A 17,273-nucleotide genomic window follows, 5' to 3' on the forward strand; every position below is an offset into this window, starting at 1 on the left:
CATCAGTATATGCTTAAAAGTTTCTCTGGACACTTCACACAGTTAAGAACAAACAAATTCCCAGGGAAAACCAATCCATTTGAGTCATTGTGGGCAGCCCCTATGCTGCTTGTAAAGGTGCATAGACCTGGCACGGATACTCCAAGTGTTTGGTCTTCTGGTTTTGAAGCCTCGTAATTTTTCACTGGATCAAAACAAACATAAAAGTACAATCTTTCAGACAGTGTTTCAGAAACACAGGAGGAATAGGACAGCTCCAGAGATGGGAGATAAGACTCCAGAGATCTGTCCCCTACAAGAAAGCAGTGCGGGTCACTGATGACTAAAGGCTGCTACTTTTAGGCATCTGAATTAATGAGATTAATTTATCCTCACAAAAGAACCCAGCTGCCTGCCTGGACCCATCCAGCGTTTGTAGTAGAGCAACAGAATAATCTAAAAGGTCACTTGCCTTGCTTAAGGAAAAAAAAGAAAAAAAAGTCAGAGGCATAACAGTGAGCAAGCAGGCTCTGAGGGTCTGTGGCTCAGCTCCATGACACAGTGTGATGTCGTGCAGGGTTCAGCACTCTTTGGGAAGCATCCCAAAAGCAGCACAGTGATTGCAGGATGGTGATGGTGTCCAAGACCTTCCTCAGCAGGGCTATTTCAGCGGTACCTCAGGGATCTGCTTGTGGCACAAACTCAGGAGATGCTCTCTGGTGGGGCCTGCAGTCTCTCTATGGATTCCAGAGATCAAACAGACCACAGAGATCAAAACTACCACTTGACTAAGCCTGTCCAGCCAGAGCTGAAGAACACCAGTCAGGGGCAATGGGCAGAGACTTTCTCTTCTGCTGTCAAATGCATGCACTCAACAAGCCTTTGGATCATCCTAGCATCTACTCCATTTTGAGAAGTTAATAGTGGGAGTTTTCTGGTCCTCTAGGCACAATTGTGGCATTTCAAAGATCACCAAAAAATCCTGACATCCCCTTGCCCTTTCCAGCCACAAAGCAGGTGAGCTTGACCTAGCGAGATATTTGTCCCAGAGATAACTGGCATTTCTAGTCAACACACAGTCTGAGATGCCACTAAGAACATCTCTCAAACCCTCAGGACAATTAAATACTTCATCAATAAAAAATAAACACACTTCATTTTCTATTTATAAAGGAATCTGTCCCTCCCCCACAGTGTTTTATTTTAGCAAGTGCACTCAACCATGTTCTCAATCTGCACTTCATTTCCTGCTATTCAGTTTTCTGTGGTTCACAGACAAAAATACCTGGGGAAAAAAAAAAAAAAAAAGCACAATACCAGATCCCAGGGGGCTCAGATTTACCACAGGAGAAAAATGTGGCACGTTGTACAACAGGAGCCCATTGCCCAGGCTGGCAGTGGGAGGCACAAAGGATGGGACAGGATTATTAAGCTCAGAGCTGGTGGTGCCAGGAGCTTCTCAAGTCCTCTCCCAGCCAAGATAGTTGAGTGCAACCCTGTCTTTCTCATCTGTCTTTGATCCCTGTAGCAGCAGTGAAGAAAGCAAGGAATCTTTCTGTGCAGAGCAATCTTCCAGTCCAAGAGAAAGAGCAACCAAGAGCTTCAGTTTCTTCTCCTGCCAGACCAGGACTTTTCATCATCTAGGAGAAAAAACAGACAAATGCATTTCTGCTTCCATTTCCATCCACAAGGATCCCAGAGCACTTGGTCTTCTGCAGCTGTGGCTGGCATAAGGCACAAGAGCAGGCACAACCTGGCAGAAGATCACAAGAGAATTTCTAGACTGAGATGTACAGAGTGTCATCAGGGCTGCAGACAGGGATGTGTCCATTCTTCTACAGTTTGGGTAGAAGGATGAAGTTTAGGAAGAGAGATGGAAAGAAGGTTTTCTGTCCTTGGAGATAAGGTCTTCCCCACCAACTGCAGCACAGACTCTTATCTTGCAGATGCTTCTGGTGTAGCTCCAGGACAGAGGGAAAACACAGGAGACAGGTGAACCAGCCCCCCCCAAAAAATAATCCATCAAAAGAGAGCCACCAGATCCACCTCCACCACTGCAGCAGGTCAGGGCAGCAAAGAGAGAGCAGGCAAGGCTGGGGGTGGAGTTGTGGCCATCCCAGCTGACCCACAAGTCACAGTGATGATGAAAACCACAGCAGTGAGATCACTCATGTATTTTATCATGTCTGTTCAACACAATGTGAAAAAAGACACTAAATAGGTGACACAGAATTAAGAAACATCAAGCCTTGCCAGTGCTCACTCTTCCCCTGCTATTGCCAGCAGAAAGTTGCAGAATAGGATTTGCTGAGGTTCATGTAGCAAAGGGGAAGGAGGGAGACAGAGTCAGGCCAGGGTACACAGAGAGGGAAAAGATGGAGGGAGCAAAAACCAGGGAAAGCAGGGGGCTTGGGGCTAAATACAAGTGTTAGGGAACAGAGAAGAGTTTGTAAGCACAGAGATGGGAAGGCTGAGAGGGAGAGCCAAGGATAAATTGTTTTGATGAGTGCTCCAACCCTGAAATAAATATAACCACCCAAGGGGGCTGTGTGACTCAGTCTGACATTTTGGCTATTTTTTTTTCATGCCACCAGATGTAATCAATTTAGCTGGGGGGTGAGGGGGGGGAGCACACACATATTTTTATTGAATTCTAATGTCTGCAAAAAAAGGGGCTGTGTTTTGTTTTGATTTTTTTTTTTTTTAAAATCATAGTATATGGCACTTCATGCAAAACCAAGCATGAGCAGAAGTCCCACTTGCCCTTCACCATCACACAAATAGGAGTTTGGGGACAGATCAGTCTGTCCAGGGGCAGCCCCCTCATCTCCAGGGCAGCAGGGAGAAAACCTCTGAGTCGAAGGAGGACGTAAAGGGAGCTGTGCAACCCTGCTCACATTTGCTTCAATATGCACCAGGGAACAAGTATGGCCAATAACATCCTAAGATATTGTCATGCTGAAATTCTTTGTTTACCAAGAAATGACATGTTGAAAGCCCTTGGCATTTATGAAGCAGATGATTTCTATTCATTTATTTGAAGCATTTTACAGTACTTACCCAGACACTTGGAGCAATTATCTTGCCAGATCTCATGTGGAGGACTGGGTCAGATGGGCAAGCTCCAGAAACATCTCCTTGTGTCCTAGAGGAAGTGATGTGGTACTGGGGTAGGTGCTGCTCATCCCCCTGAGCCCATCCAGTACCAAGGCAAGGGAGAGAGCCCATCTTAGTGCTTGTTGCTTCCAGTTGTGGCTTCAATTGGGCATACACAAACCTTCAACTCCTGTCCAAACCTGTGGGGAAACATTTCTGTGCACTGTTAAACAGCTCCTGCATTCCACCCAGAGGCTGATGCTGTTCTGTGGTAGGTGAATAATTCTTATATTTACTCTCTGCAAAATATTTTGGACTCTGGAGAGTTCTTGCTTGGGCAGACTCCTGCTGAATTAATAACAGCTTTGCCTGAGCAACAGCTAAGAAAAGAGAGGAGAATGCTGCAAAAATCAGTATTTTTTGGTTCCTCCTGGTGATGGGCTCTGCAGATGAAAGTGCTGGCTGGAAATACCCATTCCCCATTTCTGCTGTACAGCCATCCACCTCTAGCTCCTGCCCACATATTTTCATGAGACATAGGAACCTACTCTAACACAGGACCTAGGATCACACATCCAAAACAAACCCATTCACTGAACTATCTACCAAGTCTCCATCCAATGACCAACATAACCATCCATTATATCCAACATCCAAGCACTCATAAGCCTTGTATTTTATTTGAAAATCTGCAAGGGGATAGCATTCCTCAAGAGTTACTTCTGCCATGGACAGATCTTTGGGTGTCTTCTCCTTGCATGGCAATTGGCATGGAAAAGAAGCCTCAGTTAAACCTCTCCTTGTAAGACCTCCCTTTTTGTCAGCTCTCTTTTAATTAGCCCCACTCCTATTCCCAGGAGGGTTTGTGCTGAAGGCCATTAGGAACTGGGATGGTCTGAGAGGTTGCTCAGCTTTTGAAGATGATCTATAGTATCTCTTAATTTTTAACTCTGAGCACATATTTTTTCTCTCTAGAATGCAAACCCAGAACCTTAAACTCTATTTCAAAATCAAGTACATCTCATTTATTTAAAGCATCACAGTTGCTCTTATCTGTCGTGTTAATTATAAAGATTTTTTTTTTTACCCCTTTAAGTAGGAGTTGTTTGAAATATATATAAATGATTCTATAGCATGGCTTCCTTATCACCTATTTTAACATTTCAAATCAAGTCATCCACCATGATGCATTCTGGGCATTTTGCAAATGAGGCATTTTGAGCGGATTGTGCATTCAAGGAATATTTCATGTGTTCAGTGCATAGATTACATCAATTTTATACATGTGCATGTCTAGAAATACTAAATTGATAGCATCTTATGGGGACAATCCCTGAACATTCAACAAGTTGTCCTGTCAAAACAAGGTAGAAAAGGGAAGGGAGAAAACTACATTTGTGCGATTGCCTTTTTAACTTTGCAATGCTGTTAAGCCTTGGACTGGAACTAACTTTTGAAGATTAAATTAGTTAAGCTTAGTACTTAGTTATCCTAACTTTCTAAGAAGAAGAAGGATGTCTAGGGAAACAATCTTTAAAACATGTATTAAACCACAAGACATTAAGTGATAAATTTGACCCTGGGATCACCATAAATTGGTGATTTCTCGGCCTCCAGGGGTAATTTTTAGTCCCAAACAGATTTGTCTGTGTTTCAGCTGTCCTTAAAAAAAAAAACAACCAACAAAAACCACCAACAAACCAAAAGCTTCCTACCAGAGATATTCTTAACTAAGTTAATACCATGTTTTTAAGTCTAGAGTCCTCGACCCAGATAGGAAGAAAGGCAAGCTGCAAATCCAATACGTGCACTAAGATACTGGTTTAAAATTTCCACAACTTCATTCTGATAAAATGCTTTTCCTTAAGATGAATAATTTTTCTAGCCTCCTCACTAAGGAGATGGCGTTGAAGTCATGGTAGGAAAAAAGAAAAAAAAGTTGACACATTGGATGTATAAAGTGGAGATTTTTTCCCATATGTTTTTGAATCATCCTTGAAAAGTAGAGCAGAAAAATAATAATAATTTTTTTTTAATAGAAAGTGTGTTTTCCACAAAATCTGAATGTTCCATGGAAAAACTTCAAATTTGCCAGAGCTGTTCAGTTTTCCACTGGGGGAGATCTAAATAAAAGATTTCCTTTTAAGTTCCAGTTGAGCGAAATGCAAACTTTTAAGTTATTTTTCCACACAAATAAACAAGTAAATAAATCAGAATCCATCCTCTAAAGATTTCCCTCAGCCTGACACCTCCTCAGACACAAAAGATAGACATTCACCAAGGGCAAGAGATTAATGAACAGCTCCACAAAGAGGACTCCAACCAGCACAGTCCATACCTTCAGCAAGAACGTGTCACTGGGCTAAGATGAAGCATGGAAAATTGAACCCAAAAGGAATGAGTCTGAAAGAGACATGAGCTCAAGTGAAGGAGGACAGGCAGGAATAGCAGTTGGAGCTCAACCTCTGTTCCAGCAGCTCCTGCCAACGAGTGCGAGTGCTAATAAGGAACAGTCCCCCTGTGCATGCCACGTGCAGCCAAGGCGAGATGGATGCATCCATTTGTGCTGTTCAACAGCCTGGAGTAGGTAATGCTGGATGCTGCTGCATTGGTGGAGATCCACACCAGCACCCTTACAGCCAGGGCCAACATCCCTTGGGTTGAAGAGTAATGTCCTGCTTTGCTGAGCCTCCTCTTATCAATTTCTGCATCTGCCGGTGGCTTGGGAGTCTTGAAAGCACCAGAGCTGGGGGTGGGTACCACCATCCCATGCACAACTTCAGCACAGACTCAGATCCTTCTGCATGGCTTCCTTGAGCACAGTGCAACATTGCCATGATTTCCAGACAACCAGCAGGGAGGGGGCCTGGGAGTAACAGCACCAAAGACCCCAGGCCTTTTCCACCTCACTGCCTGCCAGGACTGGTTCTGGCTGACCAGGACTTCTCCTGTTACAAAAGATGTTGCTCCTATGGGAAAGAAGGGTTTCATAGAGCCTTTCCTCTGCATGCCCAGTCTTTCTTTGCCCTCTTTGAGGAGATGGCACTGCTGAGACCTGAGCACAACCAGAGGCAACTGCAACCTGAGTCTGGACTCAGCCCCAGACACCACCACAGCGTCTCCCCACACACATCATTCTGTTCTCCCTTCTCAGAGCAGGACAGCTGTCCCCAGAAGGCAGCTCTCAGGACAATTTTCAAACAATTCAGTATAAATTGAGTTTGCAAACCTATTTCTTCACAGTTTCTTCCTGCCCTGAAGCACCTTTCCCCTCTGTTCACCCTGCTGGGGCTCAGCAAAATGGGGAGTGTTTTCTTTTTCTCTGGAAAACAGAAAGAAAAACAACAAAAAAATTTCAGTGCTGCCAACTCTTGCAATCTTAGTCCCACAGTACTTGATGTTTTTCTTCACCCCCTCCCCACTTCTTGGTCCAGTGTATTATGCAAAAAATCTCAGATTTCAGTTAAAGAAGAGAAGAAAAAGGAACAAACAGTTCATGAGCCTTCAGGTTCTAGAGAACAGATGAGAAACACAGGCTCAACACACTCAGAAGCACTCTCCAAAACAAAAAAAAAAAGCAAGCATGAGGGAATCAATATTTGTAACTTTTAAAATTTTTAATATTAAAAAAAAAACCTCTCATGACCTGAAGCACCCAATTGATTTTTGAGATCTTGAGGAGTTACATAAAAGGCCACCTAATTCCACAGATACCACCCATTGTGCAGATTTCTGTCCCCATAGTAGTGACACAGGGATGAGGATATGGTGGCACTCCCTGGGACATGGGAGGCTTGGAGCCCTGTGCTGCTCTGCTCACCCACCCCAGAACAGGACCACAAATATTCTGGCCCTGCCCACAGCTGCAGCACTGAGAGGCTCAAGGGCAACTCCAGGCTGCTCAATTTCTCCATCTCCTGAACTCATGACCACCATGTCCCACAGTTTGGTCAGGGCTTCTCCCCAGCTCTGAGAGATCCAAGGATGTTAAAACACTGCACGTAGATATGGACAAGGAGCCAAACACTGCTGAGAGGTGCAGGTGGACACAGAATATGGGCTGCTTTCTCAGATACCCCATCATGTGCTGCAGGATTGTTCACTGACCCTAAGGGCGGCTCTTTCCTTTGCACTTTTAAGAAATGTGTCAAAAGAAGCCACTTACCCCAGTCTCAGGAACCTGTTTAAGAGAAAAGAGAGACACTCAGAGATGGAGAGGAACTGGACCACTTGGAGATTTTACTTTTCTTCCGTCTTGTATTGGTATTAAAAAAATCCCCAAAAGCAACAAACTAAAACACAAGACATCCAACCTTAAAATTTGTGGCTGCTGCTTATGTATGGAAAATATTTAACAGTTCAAGTCAGAAAGCCCAAAATTCAGAAACTTAAGGGCAATCCAAAACTCCTAGGGTCTTCAAATTCAGACTAAAAATACCATGAGAACAGGCTCTTTTGGACCAGACATTGATTTTCTGCAGCAGTGTGAAGGAATTAAAGCTGTCCTAAAACACCAGCTGGGAACTGCCCTGACATTTTCATGTCATCTGCTCCTTGGTCCTCTTGTGTAGGCCATGCAGGGGTGGGCTGGAGGCTTTAAGGGCCCTGCTGTAATCCAGCAAACCTTGGCTGGCAGAACCAGCCCCAGAAAAGATTCCAGCTGGCTTCAGTTACAGCAGCCACGGGGCTGCTCTAACTTAAACCACCTGCTGGTTCAGTCCTGGGCCAGCTTTAGGATCTGGGAGGTACAATGTGGCTGAAAGCCAGCTCTGTTCTTCTTCTGTCCCTATAGGAGCTGGAAGTCCAAACTTCATTTGGAGAAGTCTCCGGAATGAGGCTTCAGAGGGACATCTCTGAGCTCCTGGCTACATTAAAAATCTATCAACAGGGATGCCACCATTTAGCCCCATCTTCCTTCCTTACCTTCTCTCACCACAGCTTTTGAAATCACACTGTTGAAAGCCAAACATGAGGAAATGTGCAAGGACAGGTTGTTTCCTGGAATGGCTGATGCTTTCTGCCCTCATTTGATTTCCCAGGCAGCTTCTTCCCTGCAGCTTTGGTGTCTCCACTCCTATGAGGAAACAAACGATGCAGACCTGACAGAGGAGTTTGGTTATTTTCACCTCTTTTTAAAGAGCAGAAAATGAAAAAGTAAATAAAAAAACCCAAACAAGCAAAACTTTTCCCAAACATTTCCAAAGCTGCTGATTCGGGTTTGAGCTTTTGGCCATAAGATCACAAGGGATTTAAACAGCCCCAATTCACCGGTATACAGAGACACACATAATCATGTGTGATGGTAGGAATTACCCTGATAATTCATCCTGAATTGTCCTGCCCCTGCCCTTCCTCCTTGCCTTCTGCCCTGGAGCTAGCAAAGATAATGAGTAACAGTGATATTAAACAGGGATTTGAGGGGTTTTTTTACATTTTTTTTCCAGAAAGTGGATAACACACTACAGTAGATAGAAAAATCCATCCGACTTTATTTAACTGTAACATTTATTAAGAGCAGTGAAAAGGTCAGCACAGAGCTCCCAGCGTATGGGCTAAACTCCTTTCCCCAGCCCTGAATGCGACAAGAAAGCAGATCCTTTAAGATGCAACTATCTTAAGCTCCCCTCCGATGGTTAAACTCTTAGTAATTCTAGGTTTTGGAGACAAACGTCAAAGCAGAGGGCTCTTCCCTTCATTATTCAAGTAAAGGCCCCATCAATATTATCTGTAATAAGAATCTGCTGTTGACATGGCTCACCCCGCAGTTCCTGTTCCAGGCAGTAGTCCCTGTCAATAGGATTAAAGTGCAGGAATGCCTTTGACAAGGCCACGGCTGCTGGTTCATTGCTGCCATCAGGCTGCAGGCTGGGAAAGGCACCAGGCACCATTAGCCAGCCCTGCCATGGCCAACTGGGGACAAGTGGCCCCGAAGCTGTGATTTCTGGTGCTGGAGGGGATGTTCCTGGAGCTGCAGGAGGGAATGGGGAGAAGGAAAAGTCTTTGAGTGATTCAAACAAGCAGTGCCCAACCACCCTGGCTTTTGGCTGGGAAATGGGCACATCAGCTGATGGGAAGTTTTGAAGCCATTTGATAAGTGATGCCAAAGCGAGTGGCACCAGGAAGCCACTCACTAGGGATGGGATGGTGGGGACAGCTTCTCAGCCTCTGCCACCATCACCTCTGTATCAGTCAACATGGGAGACCACGTTACACATTGGGATGAAAGAATTGTCTGTCTGCCCTCACCCTCAATGCCAGACAGCCCAGGGGAGGCCAGGAGCACTGATGTCTGAGCACTGCAGTGGTGGCAGCTGCCAGACCCAAGGCACAACCACACTGGGAACCCACAGGCAGGGGCTCAAGCAGATGAATACAACTTGACTTTCCTCTGGAGCTTGGCCATACTTGGTCATGAGGATGCAGAAATGTGCTGGAGGGACCAGAAGTTACACCATGGTCAAAATGAAACAGTGCTGGAAGGAAAGCTCTGGGCACCAAGAGCTGCACATCACCAGTGCATAGTTGGACACATCCAGTCCTCAACAACACAGACTCGTGTTATCCTTCTCCTTTCCCTCCTTGTTTAATGCATCTCTTGATACAAAAGCTCTGTCATTACCCACTGGCTTGCACAACCCCAGGTTTGCAAAGCTACCCAAGGTGGAGGAGCCAGAGAAGGGACATTGCAGCTCCCCAGGCACTGCTTTCAGCCCCTCTAGAGCCCACTGGGTCTGATGCTGGCCAAAATCCAGCACTGAACAATGAAAGTAAGGGAAAAAAGTCAGCTGTCAGGGAAAATCCGAGCCTCCTAACCTTCTACCTCTCAACTCTTCAAGTGGAGCATGCAGGACACGTGTACACACAGACACACACATTAACACCCTCATCTTTTCCAGTGACTAAGCCCCTGTCTAATTCGTTCTGTTCCTGTCCCCTCAGGTGCTGAGGCCAGGTCAGGAAGCAGGCAGCCTAGAGTAAATAGATTAGCTCTTTTTAAAATAAAACCTCTATTATTATCCTTAGGAAAAAAAATAACAACCCTCATTTGCAGGAATTGTTACATTTAATTAGGCTGCAGGTTCCACTGGGCTCTACAAACAGAGCCAAGAAAGCACGAATGTCAAAATATTCTGCAGCCAAGATGAAAAGCCCTGAGCTGGGCACTCGGGTGAAAGGGAGCCCTGTCAGCCTGCCTGTCAACTCCACCACAGATTTTTCAAACCTAATTAAAATGATCTTTAATTATTTTTTTTTCTTCTGTTTTTAAAGAAACACATTTTTCTTTTCTTTTTTTTTTTTCCCCCTCCCTTTAATCAGCCTGATTTCCTGCTTTGAGCCAGCCAGGAGGAAAGTGAAAGGGAGACCTGCACCCAGGGGTGGGAAACAGGAGGGTCAGTGGCCATTCAGGCAGCAAAGCCTCTGCTGTGTCTCACCACACACCCGCTGTTTACTCACGGGAGATCAGCCCTAACAGGAAGAACAAGGTACCAAATTCTGTCCCTGCCTGTTTCCTGCCACCTTCGGGGGAACGGGACCTTTCAGGCTCTCTGTAAATAAACAGGAGCCCATCAAAGGGACACCTGACCACTGCACCCAGTTTTGGCAAAACTAGAACAGCTCACAGGCACTTGAATTTTTGGCTGACAGCTCAGACCAAAAGGGTCTTTACTGCCCTGGGATTAGCAGCTCTGATGCTTTGGAGCTGATAGAGGAAGCTGGTTTGCAAATCCTGAAACGGGAGCTTTACAGGAGAGCTTGAGCCACCAGTTAATTTTGCTCATATCTATGCCTGGCCTTCCCAGGGCCCATCCAGCCCCTCTCCCTCGCTGGGTTTATTCTGTAAAATTATTTGGATGGGCTGAACTCAGAGTGGGACTCAACGTGAAGCTGCTGAGATGGAGGTGGCAGCACAGGGCAGAGCAAGACATTACAACTAATAACCATCATGATAAAAAAAGGGCATAAGTAAGGATAAAGAGATTTAAAACAAGAAAGTAATGCTTAAGAGAAGGTTGGGTCAACAGCTATATAAACACACATTTCCCCTACCGCCACCCCTGCTCTAGTGTCTCCAAGAAATATATTTGCTTACTTAAACAACCTTTTTTTTTTTTTCTTTTAAAGCCCAGTTTCCTAGAGAAACTCTTTTGTGATTGTGCTGCGGGTGTGTCTGTCTCTCTCCTCTCTAATAAAACTTCTGAACTCACTGGCCAATTTCAACCAAGTTTGCCAGAAGGGCAGAGTCCTCAAAGAAATTAACTGCTTACAAGTCTTCCCAGGGCTAGGTAGATGAGAGAAAACTGAGCCCACGCTGAGAGAAAGGCTGCAGCATGAGCCACCTTGTATGTTTCTCAGTGGGCAGCAAAGCTTCGCTGAATCCTCCTGACTGAGCACACTGCAGAAACAGCAGCATCCCAGCTGCTCTGCACTGAGAACTTAAAATCATGGCAACTATCAAGCTCCACTTCTTGAGAAGCAGAAAAGCATCAGCAAGGTCCCCAGCCAGCTAAAATAAGGTGCCTGAAGTCACTGGGTAGCACCAGCACCCCAGTCAGCTTTCCAGCCACCCGGGCTGGTCCTCAGCCCTTCCTGCAACCAAAGCCATCTCTTGAGCATTAAGGGGATGCAAGGCCAAGAGTTGGGGTGGGGTCATCTTCTGCTTCATGCAACATCCCAGCTGTGGGGTCTTTTCCTGCCACTTGGATGAAGAGGAGCAGAGGCAGGAGCAGCCTGGCTACCGTGGGAGTCAGCAATTTGTAAACTGAGAGCTTTTGACCTGGGATCAGCCAGAGGGAAGGACGCTGCCACAAGGTCAGTCTCCTACAGCATCAATTTTCAGCCTCAACTTGCACTTTTAAAAGCAGGTTGGGCAAGGCCTGCTGCAGACATCTCTCTCATGCAAGGGCATGGGGGTGCTCCTGGTTGGGGTGGGAGCATGGAAGTGAGCTGGGAGCTGCTGTGCTCCTACAGAGTTCAGGTGCTGGTGGAGAGAAAGGCTTGAAGAAGACAACGGGGTGAATCTGTAGCCCTGCCAGGACTGCTCAGTGCCAGCACAAGCAAAAATTCTGATTAATAGAGTTTCTCTCCAGGTGGGGTTTAGGATAGTTTAGTGCACTCAGAATGAGGATGCATTATGTGAAGGAAGAAAGCCAAGGGAGCTACCAAATGTTTGGATGCAGTCATGAGCTCCTGTTCTCCAAGCTGGTAAAGGATTCAACAGAGGGTGAAAAGGACATTTCAAATGAGGGTGATCTCAGTTTCAACAATCTTACCCTTGCTCCCACAGCATTTAAATTTGGGAAGCTCCTCAAAATATCACAGTGATCCATTCTGCTGTGCTGTCTTGGCACTTTCCCTTCCCTCTCATCAGCCCCCTACTATCTCATTGGGAACACCTTTATCTGCTTAAAAAAAAAAGCAAAAAAGCATCTCCTGGAGCAACAAAAGCCAGAGCGAAAGGGAGCCTGGCAGGTTTTACCCTATGAGTGCTCAGGAAAAATTCACCAGTGTGACCTTTGTGTCCCACGAAAAAGATGAAATCAAGACTTTCGCAAGGCGCTGCGGGGGAGGGACGGCCGCACGGGTGGGTTTGCCCTCCCAGTGACCAAGCTGGGATCTTGCGTGCCTGGGAATTATGTCCCTAGGGGAATAGATGGAGCTGGCATTTTTGGGACCTTGTGACTGGCTGTCCAGCTAGTAATTTAGCAAAGGGTGAGCAGATAATTTCCTGTTGGACTGGTCTGCTGGAAGGGCCTTTCCCCTCCAGGGAGCCGGTGGCCAGGCAGCCAAGCCTGAAGCCGTGCGGGAGCAAAGCGTGCTCCCAGCTTTTATAGTGGGGCTGCTTCCCCATGCTGCCGTCATCCCCGGGGCCAGCACTGCCCTAGGACATTTGAGGCTCTCCCCCGCAGAGGGTAAAAAGTCAAAAGGGTATTAAGCTGTCAGATTGGGGCAATTTATGTGTATAAACAGAGCCCTGTTTTGCTGATTTACACCCTGATAGCACATGGCCCACAGGTAACGAAGGCGGCACATCCCCACATCTGCCAGTGGAAGCAGTTTGGATTGACTGACCCATAAAACTGCAAGGCCTGAAGTTATCTGGCTTCACATCTACATATACACACGCAAACAGTCACAGCCAGCAAGTGCTCATGGAGTAATGTGATATAAGCAATAAACGCTTTCCCCCAGCAAAAGTTAGGAGGGAGATTAGATAAGGCAGCTAAAACAAACTTTAACCACCATGGTGGGAGCTCAGCTGGCTTGTCCTTTAGCTGGGCTGAACAGCCCACGGCATGAGGAGCCTGTGGCATTGGTCACCCCACAGTGCTGGTTCTCCATTGGGTTCAGATGGCCCAAATCAGCCTGGCACATTGTGTCCCTCTCTGTGCAAGCAATCTCATCCCTATCCTTACAAGAGAGCTGTGCCTCCCTCTTAGGCCCAGGGTCCAGTTAAAACTTGTCTCCCCTGAGGAAGGGCCCCAAGCCCTTATTTTTCCCTTTTGGAAAGTCTCCTGCAGGGAGCCAGGGAGGTTGCTGGTGCCTTTGCTCCCCCTCCCAGGTGGTGCAATACAGCTCCCTCGACCACATTGCACAATCCAACCCCACTCCCTCCTACCTTCCCAGGAAAATTCACAGCTGCAACTGCCTTAGAGACCTCTGTCCTTCCATCTCCAAGTGCACCAAGAAGGCAGGTTACCACCAGCTGCTGACACCCAAAGGTGGGTCTGTTGGAGGCACAGATGGGTGCCTGTCCCCACCAGGCACCACGGGGCAGCGTTTGCTTCCCATCATAAGAGCTCATCCCATGCCCCACATCGCCACACCACTGCGGGGATGCGAGCAGCCACTGCATTCCCATTCTGCCCAGCAGCCTTCAGTGTCAATTGCATGCTTTGGGCAAAAATAACAATTGGAAAAAATAATTGCATTTATCATGTTGGCAACTCGGACGGCTACATAAGAATGTTACATAGCAAAACCACAGAGTTCAGCCTGTTTCCACACAGACAGCAGAACAATGACTGGCAGGAGTCCCCTGACATAAGATGCTTGTCTTTAACTCAAGCAATTCTTCCACCAACATCTCCAGTCCACCAACCTGGCGTGCCACAGCAGCCCAGACTTCAGGTGATCCTCAAGCTGATGGAGGTACTGCTGTCCAGAAGACAACTTCCAACAACAACCGAGCAGGCAGGACCACCACCTCGGACTTACTCAACTATTTTGTCAATAGAGGCTTGGAAAGATGTAGGATTAAACTTTGCAAATGATGCCACGATTCACAGGAAATTAAACTTCCCATGCTCCAAGCAGCGGTGATGGGTGACAGATTATGGAAATTACAAGCAGTGGCTCTTCCAGTGTCACTTCAGACCACACAGGTGAATTGCAGCCATGCCTCTTACAGTGCCTTTCTGCCCTGCATGGCTCCAAATGTTATTTCAGCTTAGTTTTACCTTCTCTGCTTACCTGCTAACCTGGCCACTCTACTTGAATACTGTTTTTTTGAATAATTCAGCACACTGGAGGATGCTACTAACCTGCTTTGCTGATGTGCAGAGGGATTTAAGATAATGCAATGCCCATCTCACGGAGTCCAAGCAAGAAAACCAACTGAGTCCTGAAATGCTCCATCTCTTCTAACTGATGACTGCCACAAAAATCCTCTTGGACAGCAGTTACTGGGCAGCCACTCCAAAAGTTTCCAAGCAGAAACCAGCTCACCAAGACAGAGTCTGCCCAAGCACCAAGCAAATCCTGCTCCTCAACTGGCTGCACAGTCACTTCATCCAACATGAGAGGCAAGACAGGGCAAGAAGGGGAAGAGCAAAACTACCCCTTTTTGATGCAGTGCCCAGCTAGATGGATTAGCCAAAACATTAATGTATTCCCAAAAGCCTTGTAAGCAAATGTAAGTTAAAATAGGTCCCTCTTGGATACAGTGTTCAATGTCTTCTGACTCCAGGGTGTGTAAATTATGTCAGTTGTAGACTCCCTTGGACCTCAATTGTATTGGCATAAAAACATCCAAATGAGTCTGCCTGAGGCACTCCTCTGCTCAGAAGATATAAACAGTTGGCAGTGACTGATCTGCCACTTGTCAAAGCATTCTCTTAGCCTGATCCTGCAGAAACAAATGTGTTAGTCTAAGCTACCTTCAAGCTGCAGGAAAGCAATAGGCTCTCCTTTTCAACAAACTTGAACTGCTTCAGATCTTATTTAATAAACAACTTAAACACATAGAAAGACCAGTGCAGCCACAACTAAATCACTGGTAATGTTGACTGATGTAAATACAGGTTGTGGTGGACATCCATGTCTTCCAGGTCTCTTCTAGCTGATGGTATGACCCCAAGATGTGCACTGCCACCTCCCTGGAGAGGCTGTCACCCCACAACCCCATTGGTGGGTATAAAATTTTCAAAGCTGAGATGGAGAAGAACTATTTGTCTGGGGAGGCTGTGGGTAAGGTAAGATTTCAGGTAGCACAGCTGCTCGCATAGTGAACATCTACCTAAAGCAACCAACACACCTACAACAGTTTTGAATTACCTTTGAAATATGCATTCAGGAAGCTGTATTACAATGGTTTAAAAATATGTTTTGGGTTTTTAACCCTTGTGTATAGACCAGGATAAAAAGTGAACTCTATGAGTAGCTTTACCTCCACCAAACCATTGACAGTTTTGATACTGACTTCACATGAGCAGGACCTTCAGCTTTTACTTACCTGCAGATGCCAGTCACCAGTCTGGCTATGCCCTTGTAGCAGTGTTGGTTCAATCCTGCTGAGATGCTGGTATTCTCTAAGCAGGTATGCCATGAGTTACTGAGCCTGGCCAAAGCTCCCAGGCAACACCAGTTAATTCCTGATGAAGCAGACTCCTTGAAGACTTAAGTTGAAGCATTTGTCTTCATTTGAACACCTCCCCATTCAACTTCCAGTTGTTGCACAGTGGTCTAAAAGACAAAAAATTCCTAGTATTTAGTTCAGTCCCCATATTTGCAAACTGGAACCAACTCTATATTCTCAACTTTGTTCTGGTGGCTCAACAGATGGGGCCACTCAGAGCTTTGCAACTCTTCCAAAACTTTCCTGACTCTTCCCTGAGCCCTCTCCAACACATCAATATTTTTACTCACCACAGCAGCACTGCCATCAGAAGCAAGTGTATTCGAGACCCTCTTCTGCTTTTCTGACCTTCAAGTGTCCTTCCACTCAGTTAAAGCCCAGCACCAGCACCATTCATCCAGCTGACTCTTGGGAAAGCATATTCAGCATCCTGGTTGCTGGAGTCCACTGTCCTACAAATGCAGCTTTCACTCTTTGCTCTTCCGTTCACCTGCATCACTATATTTGTTCCTTGCTTGAGCCTGGCTCCCCAGGCACTCCACACTCCTCCCTGTCCATGACCTCTCCTCTTTATTACTTATCTCTTCCTGGCTCATTACACCATCAGCCACATCAGTGGCAATTTTACAGTTTATTCCATGTCATTGATAAAGATATTAAACGCAAGAATACTGAAGGGACTTTGCTACAAACACAGCTGGCAGATGATTTACAGTTACATTTGGAGACCTGTCAGGGAGCCAGGTTTTAATCCATTTAGTGAACACCCTCTTGATTTTATACTACTCTAGATCCTTAATCAAAATGTCATGTGGTACCCAGTCAAGTGTCTCACAGAAGTCTTGTACACTACTATCACTTATATCAACCTAAACTAAAGAGAGACATCACATTCTGTTCTCCATGAGCTCATGCTGATTGGCATTAATTACAATTTTCTTCCTTTAATTGCTCACGGACTCCCACAAGGAAGGACTAACTTGTACCACCCAGTGCACTGCTAACAGCATCCCTCTGACTCATTCCTGGCCACAGAGCTCATGTATTTGAGAGCAGTCATCCTGGGAAACCCAAAACTGGAGCTGGGCACAGGCAAAGGTGGCTGCTGTCTGAAGCGGCACAGCATGGGGACCACAGAAATAGCCACGGTCTTGCTGAGGGCTCTGCCTCTTCCAAAGAGCTGGAAGGGCAGGTGAGCTGCTCCTCAGACACTAAAGAAAGGATGTGAAGAGTGGCTTTGGCAGACAGGGGAATTGGCTGTCACTGGTCTTTGAGGCAGCACCTCATGAAATGACTTTCCCCAGGTAAAACCTAGATGTGGTCAGGAGAGCTGTCTTCATGG

General features: G+C 46.1%; 1 long non-coding RNA gene across 2 annotated transcripts; it reads right to left on the reverse strand.

Moving 5' to 3' along the window:
• Positions 1–1,136: 1,136 nt before the first annotated feature.
• LOC139801556 (uncharacterized) lies at positions 1,137–16,517 on the reverse strand. 2 transcript variants are annotated; one of them, XR_011728235.1, is made up of 6 exons: positions 16,222–16,517; positions 15,809–16,038; positions 7,999–8,149; positions 5,414–6,397; positions 3,040–3,275; positions 1,137–1,619 (listed from the first exon to the last, which is right to left on the reverse strand). It is a non-coding gene; the product is annotated as an uncharacterized lncRNA (long non-coding RNA). The 2 variants fall into 2 exon arrangements; XR_011728236.1 differs by lacking the exons at positions 1,137–1,619; positions 3,040–3,275; positions 5,414–6,397 and adding an exon at positions 7,009–7,255 and having other exon boundaries at positions 16,222–16,513.
• Positions 16,518–17,273: the final 756 nt, after the last annotated feature.

Source organism: Heliangelus exortis, chromosome 12 (assembly GCF_036169615.1).
Source record: "Heliangelus exortis chromosome 12, bHelExo1.hap1, whole genome shotgun sequence".
NCBI lineage: Eukaryota > Metazoa > Chordata > Aves > Apodiformes > Trochilidae > Heliangelus > Heliangelus exortis.